Genomic DNA, 19,197 nt, shown 5'->3' on the forward strand with positions numbered 1-19,197 from the left:
CTATACCTTTAATAGTTAATATGAGAACTTTGCAGTAAAGTACGTTTGCTAGGCGCCACGGTAGCCGAGCGGTTAGAGGCTAGACCCGCACAGCTAAGATGTATTGCGGTACTAGGCTATATTCTCCTGTCTATACCTTTAATTGTTAATATGAGAACTACATTTAAAAGTATGTTTGCTAGTCGCCACAGTAGCCGGAGCGGTTAGAGGCTAGACCCGCAAAGCTAAGACGTATTGTGGTACTAGGCTATATTCCCCCGGTCTATACCTTTAATGGTTAATATGAGAAATTTGCAGTAAAGTATGTTTGATAGTCGCCACAGTAGCCGGAGCGGTTACAGGTTAGACCCGCAAAGCTAAGATGTATTGCGGTACTAGGCTATATTTCCCTGTAAACCTTTAATGGTTAATATGAGAAATTTACAGTAAAGTATGTTTGCTAGTCGCCTCCGTCCACGACATCCTAGTTGGACGTTAAGCCCCGCCTGAAAAAAAAGGCGATTACTTTACTTTAAAAGACGTGAGAGTATTGTGAAGATTTCTTAGAAGAGCCTTCAAGAAGGTCCTGAAGGAACGAAAATTGAACACCGCTGCTAGTTTACAGCAAAGTGAAAATAATAAATTTTACGACAAAACAGTTGGTAAGCTTGGTAAATAATGGAAAGCTCTGTGTGCGACTTGCTAATGGAGGAAGTTGTATCGCCCTCTAACGGTGACGTGTTGTGCCAGGAACTTGGTGACGTAGCCGGGGGCCAAATACCGTTACTCTAATCCTTTGCACACTTTCCCTTCGCGAACACTCCCCCACCCTCCCACCGACCAATCGGGCCAGTGGTTCTTCTTGTGTGCTCCTCTTTGCCAAGGTACTCTTACTTTGACCTATATACCAATAAGAAGATATACTTCGCTGCTTCTTCCATTATGAACAACTCCTCTGTACGTTAGTTGGCTGGCACGCAGGTAATATTATTGGGCATATGATTTGTACTATCTCTTACTCCTAATTAGAGGAAGTATGGTGAGCGCCTCAAATCTATCAATCAATCAATTTTTCGCCGGAAATACATGTTTCGAACTTAGAGTGGGCATTGGTTAGTAGTTTACTAACCTTAATGTTAATAATTCGTTAGTAAACAAATAACAACTAACATTTAGTTTGACTAAGGCGGAAGTCCAAGTACCATTTAGCAGAACGTTAATGCCGCATGAAAAAAATAGATAATTAATTTACTTTTACATGTTTCGAGCTGTAATATAGACGAAACAATCTACAGTGAACACTCTCACGACTTTACTATTATTCTCAATGTTCGAACTCATTAATATTCTTCAAACTCGGGAATATGTGGACCCATATTAATTCCCACAAACATTATAGTTTGTAAAACTGTACATTACACTGAAAAATAAAATAAAGGAATGCAAATTATTTTAGGCAGGTTTTACATTTAACTACCAATTAGATGTCGTGGACGGAGGCGCCTAGCAAACATACTTTACTGCAAATTTCTCATATTAACCATTAAAGGTATGGACTGGGGAATGTAGCCTAGTACCGCAATACATCTTGGCTTTGCGGGTCTAGCCTCTAACCGCTCGGCTATCGTGGCGCCTAGCAAACATACTTTACTGCAAATTTCTCATATTAACCATTAAAGGTATAGACTGGGGAATATAGCCTAGTACCGCAATACATCTTAGCATTGCGGGTCTAGCCTCTAACCGCTCCGGCTACTGTGGCGACTAGCAAACATACTTTTAAATGTAGTTCTCATATTAACAATTAAAGGTATAGACAGGAGAATATAGCCTAGTACCGCAATACATCTTAGCTGATTTCAAATCGCCCATTATAATAATTTATTATTATTATTATTTTTAATGATTTAAGGCGCGTCAACATCTTATTATTGTTCTTATTATTATTGAAAATAATTATTTTTCTAAAAAATATTATATAACTGACCAGCTCATAAAAGATTTGCTAAAGCTGTTAAAAGTGAGAAGTGCGAAAGATAAAAAAACGAAAGGTAAAATACCGAATGTTCGAACTTTAAATCTGGATTGTGTTGTAAACATAAGATTTGTGTTATATATTTTAATGTCGTAATTACGTAATACTTATATGTATTTAAAAAAAAAGTAGAGGTGTGTCCAAGTGTGTTTCTGCCACACGTTTCAATAGGGTTCAATGAACTCATGTTAACTTCCATATTGTTATAGGTTACAATATATACATTTTTATGTATTGTAATAAATTAATTGAAAAGGACTTCTATTTTTTTTTTTTCATCGTTAAAAACAACTTTCACTGCCTTTTAGATTAGAATGTATATTCCACTGCCTCTAGGATAATTAACTTAAAGTTTATTACTTTCATTAACTTTACTACAAGTAATTTAATTAATATTACGTTATTAACACAATGGTATAAAGACGGATGCATACTCATATGTACTGTAAAGGTGCATATTATTTTATTTGGAGGGTTCTCTCCGGAAATGCTCGTAAAAGTAAAGTAAAGTAATCGCCTATTTTTTTAGGCGGGGCTTAACGTCCAACTACCAATTAGATGTCGTGGACGGAGGCGACTAGCAAACATACTTTACTGCAAATTTCTCATATTAACCATTAAAGGTATAGACCAGGGAATATAGCCTAGTACCGCAATACATCTTAGCTTTGCGGGTCTAGCATCTAACCGCTCGGCTACCGTGGCGACTAGCAAACATACTTTACTGCAAATTTCTCATATTAACCATTAAAGGTATAGACCAGGGAATATAGCCTAGTACCGCAATACATCTTAGCTTTGCAGGTCTAGCCTCTAACCGCTCGGCTATCGTGGCGACTAGCAAACATACTTTACTGCCAATTTCTCATATTAACTATTAAAGGGATAGACTGGGGAATATAGCCTAGTACCGCAATATATCTTAGCTTTGCGGGTCTAGCCTCTAACCGCTCGGCTACGTGGCGACTAGCAAACATACTTTACTGCCAATTTCTCATATTAACCATTAAAGGGATAGACTGGGGAATATAGCCTAGTACCGCAATATATCTTAGCTTTGCTGGTCTAGTGGATTTGAATCACATTTTATTTTTCATCGCTTTAGAAGGATCTAATAAAATTTAACTACCCCCATGACACAGGGAATATCCTTAATCGAATTTAGAGACAAAATGATTTCAGTAAAAGTTATAGATTTGTGTTTTTGTAATCACTATACAAAATTTAAATAAAATCATGGGAGCCGTTTGCGAGAAAATCTGTAAAATACGGAAAATTCTGTTCGGAAAAGTGCCACTTCCGGTCAGCCTATTTCATCCAATTGGGCGCCGAGAACAAGGAATGCATTTGGGTAACATGAGTCCTCTGAATGCCAATGGTTTGTTTTTTCTTATGTGTCATACTTTATACCTGAGGGAATAGTCTAAAAATTTCGTGGAGTGAAGCGTATATGTGAGCTGAAGATGGACGATAGTGCGAAGTCAAAATTTGCTGAAAACTAGAATGCTTACCAAAAAAAAAAATTATTTGACATGTTTGTAAATCAACAAAATCTTGCTCGTGATTTTTGGAAGGTCTAAGCTGATTTAAGCTAATGTAAACATTCTTCTAAACCCCATCAACTTTTGAGTTATTACCAGAACACTGGTACTTAGATTGGGAAATGTGCCAGCCACAAGAATTACTCTTACACTCAAAAAGGATAGTATCATCAACGAGATCATCTGGGGGCCGAAGAGTATCTTATCAATAGAAATTCATTAAGGATACGTGGCTGTGAATGCAAGAACCACTGCAACACGTAAATAAAGAATCAAATCCTGAACATGGGAGAAGAAGGAGCCATATTGGATAAAGAATGTTGTTCTACAGTATCAGATGCTAGCAAATGATCATCTCTGACGATAGATGGGGTGAAAAAAAATCATATTGCGCACCTACTTGTCAAAATAGCTGAATTATTGTCAGTTCAGCAGGCAGGAGGTAATTTTATTGTTATTATTATTCATGATGGCACTTTTACAATGGGTACATATATATATACTGTTTAATAAAATCCAATACAAAATTTAAAAACAAAGAAATTTAAAATAAAACCTTGTACACAAGGACATATTGTTTTGTGTGTAGTATATAAATGTATTATGTATTTTTATTTATGTAATGACATTGAATATGAACGCTTTCAAGGGTAAAAACAACAGCCTGTTGTTTAGTGTTGGTCAAAGTGTACAACAACAGTCTTTTCATATCAATAGATGTCTGTTATTATATGTAGAAGACTGGGGCAGAAGTATTACGTACTCGCTGGGGTAAAAAAATCACAAGTCCTGGAAAATAGTTTCTTAAAGGAAGATTGGTTGTTTTTTTTCCAGGGGGGGGGGGTACTAAAAAACTTCATATCCTATAGTACTAGGATGCTAAAGGTTGAAGGATGGTCCTAGTTGTGATAAACAGGAGAACAGATAAGAGTTAAAACCAAGAATGCAACGCATTGGCCAGTTTAACAGTAACTGCGCCGATAGGAGCTACGCAGATAGGGAACTACGCCGATAGGAGCTATGCCGATAGGAGCTACGCAGATAGGAACTACGCCTATAGGAGCAAGGCCGATAGGAGGTACGCCGATAGGGAACTACGCCGATAGGAGCTATGCCGATAGGAGCTACGCAGATAGGAACTACGCCTATAGGAGCAAGGCCGATAGGAGGTACGCCGATAGGAGGTACGCCGATAGGAGCTACGCAAATAGGAACTACGCCAATAGGAGCTACGTCGATAGGAGCTACGCCGATAGGAGCTACGCAAATAGGAACTACGCCAACAGGAGCTACGCCGAAATCAGCGTTTTCACCAGTGGAAGCCCTTCAGCTCTTAGTCTTTAGACTTTAGAGAGTCCATCACAGGATGTCATGTCAGCCTGGCATGCCAATAAATTTCCACGTCACCAATAAATTAATTACAAAATTTCTGTTTATAAAGTAACTACTAAATTTTATTTCAAACAGAATTAGACATCACACGACCACGACTTAATCACAGCTGTGCTCCATTCCTAACCGACTTTCAACATTTTTTTTTTCTTTTAAATTCACCTGTTGAAAGAAAAAAAGAGAAAGGTCTCAATAAATCAATTTATGCAGATATTTATGCATCAAAGTATTTGTGTGTGGGGGAGTGGGAGGGGGGAAAGCTGCATTTCGCAATTATCGTAAGAAAAGTATTTCTAGAATTATATGTGTATATAGATAGTCTACTTACAGGTATACATTACGAGCTCAGATATGTGTATAAATTTATTGTTGGCACCGTATGAACATTGTTTTCCATCTATATTATATGCTAATTTACATAACTGCTTGCAGTCTTTGCCCCATGTACTTAACAATGTCTGGTTTTACTTAGTGAAGAGACTCGTCTGCACCCATCAAGGCTAGACAGTTGATGAGCTCTAATATATTGGCTACTATTTATTCTCAAAATGATCCACATTATCTGATTGAATCTCTAGATAATGAAGATGTACATCTGCAACAGAATTAAGTTCATATTTAGTTCAATAAATAGAAATATTTGTTAACTGATGTAATAAATTTGAACCTATACACTTACATGAATTTGAAAAATCTGTTGAATTTTTAAAAAGGCTTTCTTTTTATAGCAATTATGTAATTAAATATGTTTGTAACATTAGAAATGTACTGAAATGTAGTTAACTTCAATATTGTACATGTTAAGTAAGATGTTACTGCTGATGGCGCCACAATAGCCGAGCGGTTACAGAGGCGAGACCCGCAAAGCTTAGATGTATTGTTAGTTAGTGGGTTCGATTTCCCTTAGATTATGGAACAATGATGCCTAGAATTTCAAATGATATTAAAAAGCTTTTGCTAACTTATAAAAAACTATAGTTTTTCAGGTGGGCATTACTACCAATTAGGTGTCGTGGACGGAGGCGAATAGCAAACATACTTTACTGCAAATTTCTCATATTAACCATTAAAGGTATAGACCGGGGAATATAACCTAGTACCGCAATACATCTTAGCTTTGCGGGTCTAGCCTCTAACCGCTTGGCTACCGTGGCGACTAGCAAACATACTTTACTGCAAATTTCTCATATTAACCATTAAAGGTATAGACCGGGGAATATAGCCTAGTACCGCAATACATCTTAGCTTTGCGGGTCTAGCCTCTAACCGCTCGGCTACCGTGGCGACTAGCAAACATACTTTACTGCAAATTTCTCATATTAACCATTAAAGGTATAGACCGGGGAATATAGCCTAGTACCGCAATACATCTTAGCTTTGCGGGTCTAGCCTCTAACCGCTCGGCTACCGTGGCGACTAGCAAACATACTTTACTGCAAATTTCTCATATTAACCATTAAAGGTATAGACCGGGGAATATAGCCTAGTACTGCAATACATCTTAGCTTTGCGGGTCTAGCCTCTAACCGCTCGGCTACCGTGGCGACTAGCAAACATACTTTACTGCAAATTTCTCATATTAACCATTAAAGGTATAGATCGGGGAATATAGTCTAACACCGCAATACATATTAGCTTTGCGGGTCTAGCCTCTAACCGCTCGGCTACCGTGGCGACTAGCAAACATACTTTACTGCAAATTTCTCGTATTAACCACTAAAGGTATAGATCGGAGAATATAGTCAAACACCGCAATACATCTTAGCTTTGCGGGGCTAGCCTTTAACCGTTCGGCTATCGTGGCGACTAGCAAACATACTTTACTGCAAATTTCTCGTATTAACCACTAAAGGTATAGATCGGAGAATATAGTCTAACACCGCAATACATCTTAGCTTTGCGGGGCTAGCCTTTAACCGTTCGGCTATCGTGGCGACTAGCAAACATACTTTACTGCAAATTTCTCGTATTAACCACTAAAGGTATAGATCGGAGAATATAGTCTAACACCGCAATACATCTTAGCTTTGCGGGGCTAGCCTTTAACCGTTCGGCTATCGTGGCGCCTCGATATGTTCACGTACAAGCAAGCTAACTTTAAAATCTAAATTTAAAAATTAATGTTATTTCTGAATTTAAAAAATTATTAAATGTGTATGATATTATCAGTAGTGCACAAAACATTAATGATTGAAAATAAAATTTCCTTCTCTAACTTTAGAATAATAATGGACCCCAATTTTTAGCGATTGCCGAAAAAAAGAGGAATTATGGAAAAGTATTGTAGTTATTATCTATTATCTAAAGGATTTTTCAGAGTTTGGTGAATTCTATTCTGACGGAGAAATGGTTCGCGTATTAGTTTTAATCTGTAAGCATAGATTTCTTATATATGTCCACTAGTAGAAAGAAGATGTATCCTCTAGAGGTAATACTGGCAAGGAATGCCTTTGGTAATGTGTGAGTCGTTGGAAGAGTCAGTGGTTGGCTAGTGGTTTATGACTGGAAGATTCCTGGCAAGGTCGCCAAGATTCCAGGTAAAGTCGTTTTAGCCTACGAGGAAGATGGAGAGAAGTTCTCTTCCATATTGAATGCAGACCAACTATAAGAAAAAATTAATAAAAATTCTTTTAGACGTGATGGTATACGGTTACTTGTAGCAAAGCGTTTATTGTACCAAGTATTTGAGATAATAAATCTTTAAAAAATATTAAAAAAAAAAATTGTTGCATCTTCATTAAGCGAAGTAATCGCTGGTAGTTCAAGACTTCTTGCAGGTTTGCAAAGAGATAATCAATAAAATAAGATTTGCTAGTGATTTTATTTTCGCTTCGCCATAAATGCATTAATATTTCTGTGCAATTTAATGTTACATCAACTTGTAACTTCCTTTTTTTTCAGCAAAAATGCCATTACTTTTGTCACTTTTTATGCACACATTCTGTCATCAAAATGCAAACAATTTTCTTGAACAACTTAAAATTTTTTTTTTTTAAAAAGTTTAAAATTATTATTACGATATTGTTATACGATATACGATAATTATTATAACCAAAAATTGTTCTGTCGCGATCTTGTTAACCAGCTGACCTTGCCGGTTCAATAGATTAATATTAAATAAAATATGCAACATAATTAAAAAGAAATAAGGTTTTTCAATTGTCCTTTGGAAAAAGGTTGATGAACTTTTCTATAAATATTTTCTTTAAACACTTGATGGAAACTTATTTTTCTTGTTTTCTTATTTTATTTTTATGCGTTTTTCGTTTTTTAAACAGTACCGATTCTTTTCTTTAATTAATTCTTTACAAGGTTTTCTTTACAGTCAACATAATAAGATGACTTTATTTTCAATTTTATTAATCCTTTTTTTTTTTAAAACCAACTTTATCAATCCCTGATGATGGAAGAAAATCCCAAACCGAAAACAAGAATGCTTATTGACGGATATAATCAAAGCTACTACTTTGGAAATATTAAAGAAAAAAGGATCTGCTTGCTAATCCACAACTGCAGCAGTTTAGACAGTCAATAATTAAGAAAGTTGCAACAACTGCAACAGGCTAACTCCATCATCTTCCCACTTATCCAGTCTTCGTAATTCTGTATTTGAATTTTTACGGAAGGATGTATATATTTACTTAGAACTTCTCAGATCAATCGCTGATCTTCTCCAAGTTTAACACAGAATTTATCTTCTTAGAATTCAAATATCTTCCATATTATCTGCCATAGCCTTTCACAAAGAAATTACTTCTAAGGAAAAAATTATGTGGGCTCATCCATACAAAGTTATACGTATTTTGCAGAATGGTAGGCAGTTCATTGAAACAATGACTAATTCCAAGTTCTGGTATTATACGTGCTTTAAGTTTAACTAAGCTCGACTTGAATAAGTTCCAAAGAAGTGCTTAAGATTAACAGGAAATGAATGGTATTATCCCCCTCCGCTTTTCAGCGAACGAACACCGAACAACAAAAGGTGCAGCGGAACAGAGAATGCGTGAATCTATTCTGCGAATAATTACTAACTTCAATTTTTTTTTTGTTTTTTTAAAGAAAAGAAAAATCAAAAAAGAAAATAAAAAACTCTAGGCTTAACCGGTCTAAAATGTGTAATAATTAAGTATCAAGTTAGCCCTCGCCGTCCAGCAACAACTACTTCACCATTTCAGACGTCATCCAACCAACTTCTACTCAGCGTTCATCAAGTCTGTCTCTGTAGTTACACTGTTGCCAACACAATTACCTTACAGCCTTCAACATCACCACCCTCTGACTCTAACTATATATTCACGTCATCCGGCTTTTAGCAAAGATTATAGTTTCGCCTTTAATAATAATACCGGACACGTGTACATCTAATTTGCATGCGTGTACTTCTTTCAGCTTCTTCTTTACTCTTTTATTTTCTTCAAAAGAACCGATTTACTATTCTAAGAAAATGGTTTTTTAGTATACCAATCATTCTTTGCAAAAATGTTTCTTTAATCATTTTGATTTCTTTTTCTATTTCTTGAGAAGTGACACGACATTGTAATTCCCTTTCGTCTTTTTATTTTTTTTCATTTTTTATGAAGCAAATTTGTTTTGCATATTTGCAACTAAAATGCACTAAAATAATATTTTTTTTAAAAAATATTAATTCAAGAAATCAGGAATGTTCTGAGATTAATTTGATAAGTAAGGGGGCGTATGTTCGAATTCTCAACAAGAAATTTCTTAAACTACTTTTGATGATCAATGGAAATCCATAATCGATCGGGGATGAAATCAACCTGCACACTGCGATGGATCTCAGTCCAGATTTCCCAAACATAACGGTCCTTTCAGATTCCAGACTGTTTACCCTCTTCAACAAAAAAGATCGTCTCCTCCATTTAGTGTTGAAGATACCCATTAGCGATGCAGGACGACCACCAGCCAGCGGGGGTCCATTCACCCTCGCCGCTGTCACCCTTTGATTGGTTTTTACAAAAAACACCTTAATGTAAATGACTACACACTCTCGGCCCAGAGAGACAGGTTTACAATAAAATAAGAACCTCACAAAAAAGAAGAAGAGAAACAAAACGAACATCGACCTTGAGTTGAGTGGCAAGGCGATCCAGGGTTACCAACCCTTCCACTCAGGTATTTCTCTTACTTAAAGGAAGACCTTTAGTTTTTTTTTCTTTTACTTTTACTTTTTGTTTTATTTTTATTAAATTAATTCTTATGAATATACTTTAATTTTATTCCGGGGCGAGCGCACTGATGCTCCTCATGATATTGTCTGTGAAGTACGCCCCGTTTCTCTTTCTCTAAAAAGAGAAGCCACGATAGCCGAGTGGTTAGAGGCTAGACCCGCAAAGCTAAGATGTGTTGCGGTACTAGGCTATATTCCCCTGGTCTATACCTTTAATGGTTAATATGAGAAATTTGCAGTAAAGTGTGTTTGCTAGTCGCCACGGCAGCCGAGCAGTTAGAGGCTAGACCCGCAAAGCTAAGATGTGTTGCGGTACTAGGCTATATTCCCCAGTCTATACCTTTAATGGTTAATATGAGAAATTTGCAGTAAAGTATGTTTGCCAGTCGCCTCCGTCCATGACACCTAGTAAATGGTAGTTGGACGTTAAGCCCCGCCTGAAAAAATAGGCGATTACTTTACTTTACTTTACTTTTATTCTTGTATTTGGCGGTTTCACTTTAATAAGTATTATAAAATAAGTTTTATACTTAAAATAAATCAATTGTAATTCACGCCTTCAACTCACCTTTGGATCATTTATTTAATTCATGAAGATTCATTGGTCCATGGGCGCCCCAACATTGCCTTACTTTTAACGCTCTCATCTCCTTTTTCGTTTTTGGTTTTGTTTTTAATGTTTAAGCAATAATGTGAACATCACATAGAATTGGCTCCTCACATTTTTGTTATTTCTCATATTTAAATTATTGCAATTTTACACAATACGTATCTCTTGAATTTCAAAATTTAATTATCTCGTTTTAAATTGATTTAAACATCGTAACTCAAAAATTAAAAATTGCAAACAACTCAAATTTTGATATTTAGTTTTTTGTACTAGCAGGATGCCACATTATTTCCCAAAATCGGTTTAGCGGAAGTACTACTTTGTAAAATAGATTTTTCAGTTTTTTTAAAAGATTTTCTCAAAAATGACTTCCATTTCCTTTTAAACTTAGTTTGCTAATTAGGCATACCTAGGTCTATAAGTTTTATTTCAAACATATATCTAGATAAATTGGATTAAAACTTTTAAATTTTTCAGGAGCAACTAGTTAACAGCAAGATTACCTATCTCTGCTAATTGAGGAGACTATTTTTAAAGTATAATGTCAAAATGAGCGGTACCTTGGAATTTACCTAGACAAGAGACTTAGCTGGATCCCCCATACGAGACTTAAACGTACCGAACTAAACAAACGATACAAACTTCTAGCCAGACTACTCGACAAAAAAGCTCAAAACTCTCACTACAGAACAAACGACGACTCTATTCAGTTCTTCTCACACCAATATGGACTTACTGAACTCGAACTTTACGGAACAGCTGATAGACTGTGCAAACAATCCAATCCAAAATACTCCGCCGCATAGTAGACGCTCCATTCTACGTATGTTAGCAACCACACAATCCATACAGATCTCCAAATTCCACTCATCTCTAAGAACTTGCCAAAATCCGATATAACAATTTTCATCAAAAACTCACCATTTCATCCCAACCCTTTAGCTGCAAACTTGTCCTTCAACTACGCTACCCTCCAATCCTCGGAAGACGGCTGAGGCGACGTTGGCCCCGTGACCAACTGGGCGGACTAATGGCGGCCATCACTGGATGACCGTCATTCACGTCTGCCACGTTATTTATTTATACACTTATCTCATTTACTTATTGTACCCTGCAGTTACAGGTGGAAATCTCATTAAAAGGATAAATAAATAAATAAATAAATGTCAAAAATAAAATGAAGTATACAAAATTTTAAATTGTTTCGTAGGGAAGGGATTAGCTATGCGGTTAGCGTACTGGACTCCCACGCGAAGGTCCCGGGTTCGAATGCCCAGCTGTTAACCCTTAGATTTTCTCTTCCTAGGAGCTTCTTACAGCTCACTGTCCGGTGATGGACAGTGTTGTCTGTAACGAGAGAACACTGTCCGGAGGCCGGCAGTGCACTGAAAAAAGCTCCGGGCGCCAATAACCTTAGATGTTGACGCGCCTTAAATAATGAAAAAAAAAAAAAAATTGTTTCGTAATTTTTAACCCTTTTCAAGCTCAAGTTAAACCAAAATTCCAAAGTTAGTAACCTAACCTAATCTTTAGTGGGCAGAGTTTTCTTTTTAAATTATTGCAAAGGTTACAGAGAAAAATATTACACACTCGAGGAAAGCGTTTTCACAAAGCACCTCCAGCTGCCCGCTCGTGTGGACCAAATCTTGGGGCTGTGTGAGTGAAAAACTCAACTTTCCACATTCTTACAATAACTATTCTATTATTGCTTAATCATAAAAATAAAAAAAAGGTAAAAAACTAGCACTACGTGGTCGATGGTACTAATGAAGTATCTCCTGGAGGAATTCCAGCCGCAGGTAATTCTTGTAGAAGAGGGCGATCAACGGCCCTGTTTCCCCTTCCCCCTAGTAAAGGTTAATATAACTCAATTGTAGGGATGGGGGAGGTTCGTCTGGCAGGTTCAACGATCTGATGACGAAACGGACATTTGTTCAAATGTGTGTGCGCGTTAGCGCGCTTAGAGATATTACACCTCTCTCTCTCTCTTTTTGAAACACACATAACCTTCTTGTCGTCTTCATTGGGTTCATATCTTTTTCCACTCTGTCTGGACATTTTATAAATATGTCTATAGTTAATGGTGGGTCGAGGTGGTGTTGGTGGTGGGGGGGGTGGAACAACAGGGGAATGTTGGCCGGCTTTTTAGTAATGGAAAGCGGTGGGAAGGAGCAACGTTTGACGACCTTGAAACCGCATGACGTCATCGTTTCATTCCAGCTGACGTCACTCTATATTCGCTGGTACGCTTCTATAGTGTTAGCTCCTTCTCTATTTGGCGTCATACTCTAATACTACGAAATTGAGACCAGATTTCCTCTACTACTTCATCTTCTACCTTCATCCGCAAACAAACCAAAAAAGTCCCCCGTCTTGTACGCACCTATTATAAACACATACACACACACACGCTCCGAAAAAAAGACCCGTTGTTGAATAAACTATGGACAGTGGAAGTGTACTAGCGTAACTCCCTTCCATTATCATAGAAGTGGGAGTAAGTCTAGGAAAGTTTTATTTCTATTTTACCACCTTTACCTAGGAGAGCTCTTCTTCTACGTTACGTCACCCATTGGAGTACCGCTTCTATTCGCAAACTCTCTTGGCCTTAAACTCATTTACGATTATGATTGTCTTCTTATTTTATGTCCATTTTGTTTTCTTTATTCTAACTAACCGCAAGGTCTTATCGTGATAGGAATTATTATTCTAATCTTACTTATTCTAATCTTATTCGTTTTACTTTTGCAATCACTTTTTATCAGGTCTGAAAACCTCAGATGATTTTTCTTTTGATTTAGCAAGCGGTAAAAGGACTTCCTGTGAATGCCCTAGATTCTCCCTTCGATTCCACCATTCAGGAAGAGGTAACGGGGACTTATTGGCAAGTTTATGTTGTTACCGCTACTTAAATTGGCCTCCCATTGCCGCTAAAGGGGTTCCTCTCCTTCAACTGCGAACCTTGGTGCTCCTTGGTGGATCTGGGGATGATTTCCGCTAGCAGTTCTTGTCACAGGGACTGATTAGAAGGTTTTCCAGCTTTTAATCATTGCTTATCACCTATATTTAAAAACATTGTTTTCCTCAGGGCACTTAGTTAAGCTCTAAGTATACGATATTTGAGGGGTGAATTTAGGCTTAGTTCCTTAAGTACCGCAGAGGTGTTTGTTATCTATGACCAACTCATAGTTAAATCAAAATGATCCATTAGTCCGCTCTCTGTTGATAGTGTAATTAGGTTTGCCACGTGCACACGTGTAAGTGAGACTACATGATTCCCTAATTCCACATACATCTAGAAAATCAGGATATCCCTCTCCTATAAAACGTGTCTTTGATATCACCTGTTTACTATAACCGTTTCAGTTGTTCTTAATTACATTTATGGAATTTCATTTTGTTTTGACATCTTCCACCTCTAATATTAAATGTTGCTTGTGTCGCGTCCGTTTGTATGAATTCTGTTTTGAAATGATTAGCAGAATGAATAAAATTTGTAAAGCACCCTTAAATTGCAAAAAAAAAAAAAATTCTTAGTACAGTAAGGTAATTAATGCCTAATTTTTCAGGCAGGCTTGATGCCCAAATACCAAATTAGGTGTCGTGGACGGAGGCGACTAGCAAACATACTTTACTATAAATTTCTCATATTAACTATTAAAGGTATAGACCGGGGGAATATAGCCTAGTACCGCAATACATCTTAGCTTTGCGGGTCTAGCCTCTAACCGCTCGGCTATCGTGGCGACTAGCAAACATACTTTACTGTAAATTTCTCATATTAACCATTAAAGGTGCAGACCAGGGAATGTAGCCTAGTACTGTAGGAATACATCTTAGCTTTGCGGGTCTAGCCTCTAACCGTTCGGCTACCGTGGCGACTAGCAAACATACTTTACTATAAATTTCTCATATTAACCATTAAAGGTATAGACTGGGGAATATAGCCTAGTACCGAAATACATCTTAGCTTTGCGGGTCTAGCTTCTAACTGCTCGGCTATCGTGGCGACTAGCAAACATACTTTACTATAAATTTCTCATATTAACCATTAAAGGTATAGACTGGGGAATATAGCCTAGTACCGAAATACATCTTAGCTTTGCGGGTCTAGCTTCTAACTGCTCGGCTATCGTGGCTCCTCATATTTCTTTATAATACTAAAAACAAAAAGAAAGAAGAATATTGTCTATATTGCTAAAAACTCATAAAAAATTACTACCAACATAGACTATTGTGAACGAAATTCTGTCCCTTTTTGATCACCTGAGTGGGTGTTCGGGATAATTTTAGAGATTCTATTCGACATAGTTTGCCTGTCAATCATAAAGTTTATGCAGAGATATGTGGCCTCAAGATCTCAGAATCTCAGAAAAAAGAAACAAGCATGCCCTGTTTTTTTTTCCATTGTTACAAATTCAGTTAAATTGTTATTTACTGGCATAAAATAATGGATTTTTACCATTCCTTGGAATTTAAAGAATGTAGTAGATGTTGTTTTGCTTTATAACCTTGAAAATAAATTTGAACAGGAGGCTGGCCTCACAAGTTTTTGGGCTGTTGTCTGGGGCTGCACAAGCTTCTTTTTCCTTTACACTGGACCGGCTTTAGAGTTTTCCTCAATAATAATCAAAGTTTGGTCCAACAAGTAGCTACTTTGATGTTTGATTTGTTTTCTCCCTTCTTTACACACTGTAACCTTCATTGATGGGTAAGTTGCGAGTCATTAAACTCCTCCCACACAGACACAATCCCTTCTGTAGTGCAGTCTCCACTGCCGATTGTCTCACGATCTTCTAGTCGGGCAATTAAGAATAAATACTCCATTATTGCGCTGTTTTCCTTGAAAAAAAAACAAGAAATTTACGCATCGAGAATAATATTTTACAGTATTACACATAATTGTATATATCTTCAACTTTGTTTTCTAAATCTTTTCTTTTTTTGGATGCATTGACTACCTAGGTCATTAGCGCCTTTCTAAATCATTTTTTTTGGGGGGCAGAGTTCTGGAATTTTCTTTTTAAAAGTGTCTTTTCCAGGAAGTTGTTCTGTTTTACAAACTGTTCGTAAAAATAATGCATGCTTAAAAAATTCCTGAATTTCCTGAAAAAAGAGTTTTTTCTTCTTTTTCCCCCTCGCTCCTTTGTGCCGTGAGGCATGGAGAAGCTGCCCCAATCCAACCCTTCCATTGATCTCTATCCCATGCCATCCTTCTCATCCCCGGCAAGAGATTCTCCTCTAGCTCGGCCGAGACTTTCAATGTACTCCTCGTACAGGAGGATGTCGTAAGAGACGAAATAAAAGAAATATTTAATTGATAAATAAATATTATTTGTTTTCCCTTTGTATTTTTTATGATTTTTCTTTGTTTTAATATAAATAGATTTTCTAGAGTTTTTCTTAGTTTTTATTAAATGACGAATAAGATTCACTGTTATTAATTCAATGAAGTCGATGACGTAACAGATTCACTTTCATGAATCAACTTTACGGTTGACATCATGGTTTAATTGCTGACTATGAAAGAAATTGTTTTATAATGGTCAATGCATTTGTGTAGGGGAGGGGGATGAATTTAGCGAGAAAATGATGCGAATAGGCGATTTTTTTTTTTGGCCGTTTGTCTGTTACTCTCAAGTGATGAGTCCAGCGGCCCGGGAAGGATGCTCATTCTTAGAAGGATGCGTCACATTCAGGTGGCCAGGCCATTGCCTCCATAATCGCCCGTACTAGTGAGAGTGATGGTACCTGTAATCTAGCCGTAGGCGTGTTTAGAGGTACTACAAATATTTCAGTCCATTTCCTTAGCCAGGTGGGGTACCATCCATGGGATGACTAATCCCATAGAAATGTAACCAGCCCATTCTTATATTTTTAAATAGAATTCAAGATTATAAAAAGGGGTCTGCTGGTATATCTTCTTTTTTTTTTAAAATAAAACTTTTACTTTCAATTATTGATAGACCTGAGATTCAAGTGGCATACATTTCTTACACAACTTTCACTGAAATCCTCAAGGTTCTAACCTTCAATATTTCTGAAGCTGTTTACTGAAATTCCATAGTTGTCTTGTAACGATATTTGTGCTCTCTAAAATAGGACCAGGGACCTAGTAACTCTGCAGCTGTAAGTATCCTCTCTATACTCCCTTGATTCTAAAGCAGCCATTCTCCCTTTCCATCCTTTCTTCCTCTTCGGCGCTACAGTCCTGAAAAAGATCAGGGCCTCCTCAATCATGGCTCTCCACTGTGCTCTATCAAGAGCCTTCAGTCTCCATCTTCGCACACCCATTTTCCTCAAATACCCCCTCGACGTCATCAAGCCATCTCATTCTTGGCCTACCTCTTATTCCGACGCCTCAGGGGCAGTGTTCCCTCTAATTTTTTGTGACCTGTGTGCGCACTTCTTTAAGTGTGTGCAGTTTTTTCTAAAATAAACAAATTTTGTGCGGCAATTTAATAAAAAAAAAAGACAATACAATAATAGTATTAATATTCAGCCAAATTTTGTACCAACTTATACGCATTGACTCGATCTTACAGCATACCACACATTACAACGGAACACAATAAAAAAACTACCCTAAAATCAAGTCAAAGCATTAGATCGTGAAGATAGAATTTAGCTGATTACTGAGGCTTCCCTTTTCCATTCAAATGGAAAATAAGAAAATTTAAATACTTACAATGTAATAACGTTGTCTGCTTCTAATTTTTTAAATTAACACATTCGTCAAAACAAACAAACAAGCAAGACGATTCACAATTACTTATTATTGAACAATTTTAGAATTAAGGATTACATTTTTTATGAATGGCATTTATTTTATAACTTCTCTCTCCAGCCTTTTGGTTTTAACCATTCTGCATAAATTTAAACTTAAATTTCCATTGTTTCCGTCATTCATATATGATTTTACTCTCATCAGCATATCCATATGTTCCTGCAATCGATTTCTTTGTTTCGTTTTAATCAAAAAATTTTTGTGCGCGCAAATATTTTTCATGTGCGCTATGTTTAAATTTATGTGCGCGTATGAAAGGTGTTTAGGGACGCGGTTATCCACCATCCTCTCCTCCACATGTCCTAACCAACTTAATCTTCCTTTTTTAATACATTGAACGATTTCCTGCTTCTCCATAAAGAGTAAGCAGTTCTAATTTGGTGTCCGGATTCTCCATCTTCCTCCCTCGTTCACAGGACCATAAAAACCCCAAAAAAAATATGGAACCCAATCAACAGGAACGTTCCGGAAATCTAGTCGCCTGAAATCGGATAACCGGAAATGCAATTTTACATCATTAATGAGTTTTCGTGATTTTTCCGTTAAAAATTATAACCCGTTCCGGTTAATGCCCCCTCTAAAGCATAACCTTCTTAACTACAAATTTTAATTCTAAAAAAAGATGGAAAATGCCCAGTTAAGGACCAAATACTCTTTTTCAATGCGAGTATTGAAGTGTATTTACGGATTTTAACCTTTTATGACGCCTAATACAAACATTTATCTGATGATTACCTATTTATTCCACCCTATTGTTTGAAACAAAGTCACTGGATGATAACTTAATCCAAAAAAAGATCTACTACCCTTACTTGGATTATAAGTAAATATATTTTTTTAAATCTCTTAAGCTTTAAGCTCTCTCTCTTCAGGTTGCCGACAATATTTAGGGCCTATTGTTCCGCCCTTTCGGCACCCTTCACCATTCATGAGTATTTCCTTAAAAAGTTCACCTTTAAAAAAACTGAATTAGCTTAAAATTCGGTACCTAATTTGTAAGGCCCTAAATTTTGTGACTTAAAACCTTATTTTAACAACAATTTTAATCCTTCTTACAAAAAGAAAAAGTTCACATAAGTTAACGCCATTCATTATACGACTTAAATGATATTTTTAGAGGTCATCTATTCACTTCCTATTTGAAAGGAACCTCTCATCGAATTTTCTCCTTTGTACTTCCTGTAATATTTCGTTTTTTTTCGCGCGGACCATTTTTGTTTTTCTTCAGGTCTCAGCGAATCTCAAAATATATTTTTTTTTTGCGTTTATTTTGTGCTAGAATCAACGCGTTGGCGGTATAAGAGACAATGATAGAAATAAACAGTAGAAGTAAACTTTAAGACGTTACCCAGTGGTAACTTCACTCCAAAACATTAAGACTATTAGTCTAACTCTCTTCACTTGAGAAGAGAACAACGAGGCCACTGTCTCTTAAGACGTCTTGTCCGGGTTATCAGGAAGAGTTCTAGAAGAAAGATTTTTGAGCTAGAGGGATTTATATGAGATTGCAGGCAAAGTGGAGTTTTCTGTATCGTGTTTTCAGCGACTTGTGCGGACAAAAGGAATGTTAAGAGGCCACTGTGTATAGTCCAGGTTGGGAGACATAAAATGGAGCGTTTACAAATAGTTCGAAGTATTTTACGTAGATTGAAGAGATTAGACTCC

At 36.7% G+C, this 19,197-nt stretch overlaps 1 long non-coding RNA gene across 2 annotated transcripts in view; it reads right to left on the bottom strand.

Moving 5' to 3' along the window:
* The window catches only part of LOC141454243 (uncharacterized), a 136,550-nt gene that overhangs the window by 19,782 nt on the left and 97,571 nt on the right, over positions 1–19,197 (bottom strand). For both annotated transcript variants that reach the window (XR_012458590.1, XR_012458589.1), the window contains exon 4: positions 5,276–5,542. This is a non-coding gene — a long non-coding RNA (uncharacterized lncRNA). The remainder of the gene's footprint in view (positions 1–5,275; positions 5,543–19,197) is intronic.

Source organism: Rhodnius prolixus, unplaced genomic scaffold, assembly GCF_049639745.1.
Source record: "Rhodnius prolixus isolate KJV_2025 unplaced genomic scaffold, Rpr scaffold_9, whole genome shotgun sequence".
NCBI lineage: Eukaryota > Metazoa > Arthropoda > Insecta > Hemiptera > Reduviidae > Rhodnius > Rhodnius prolixus.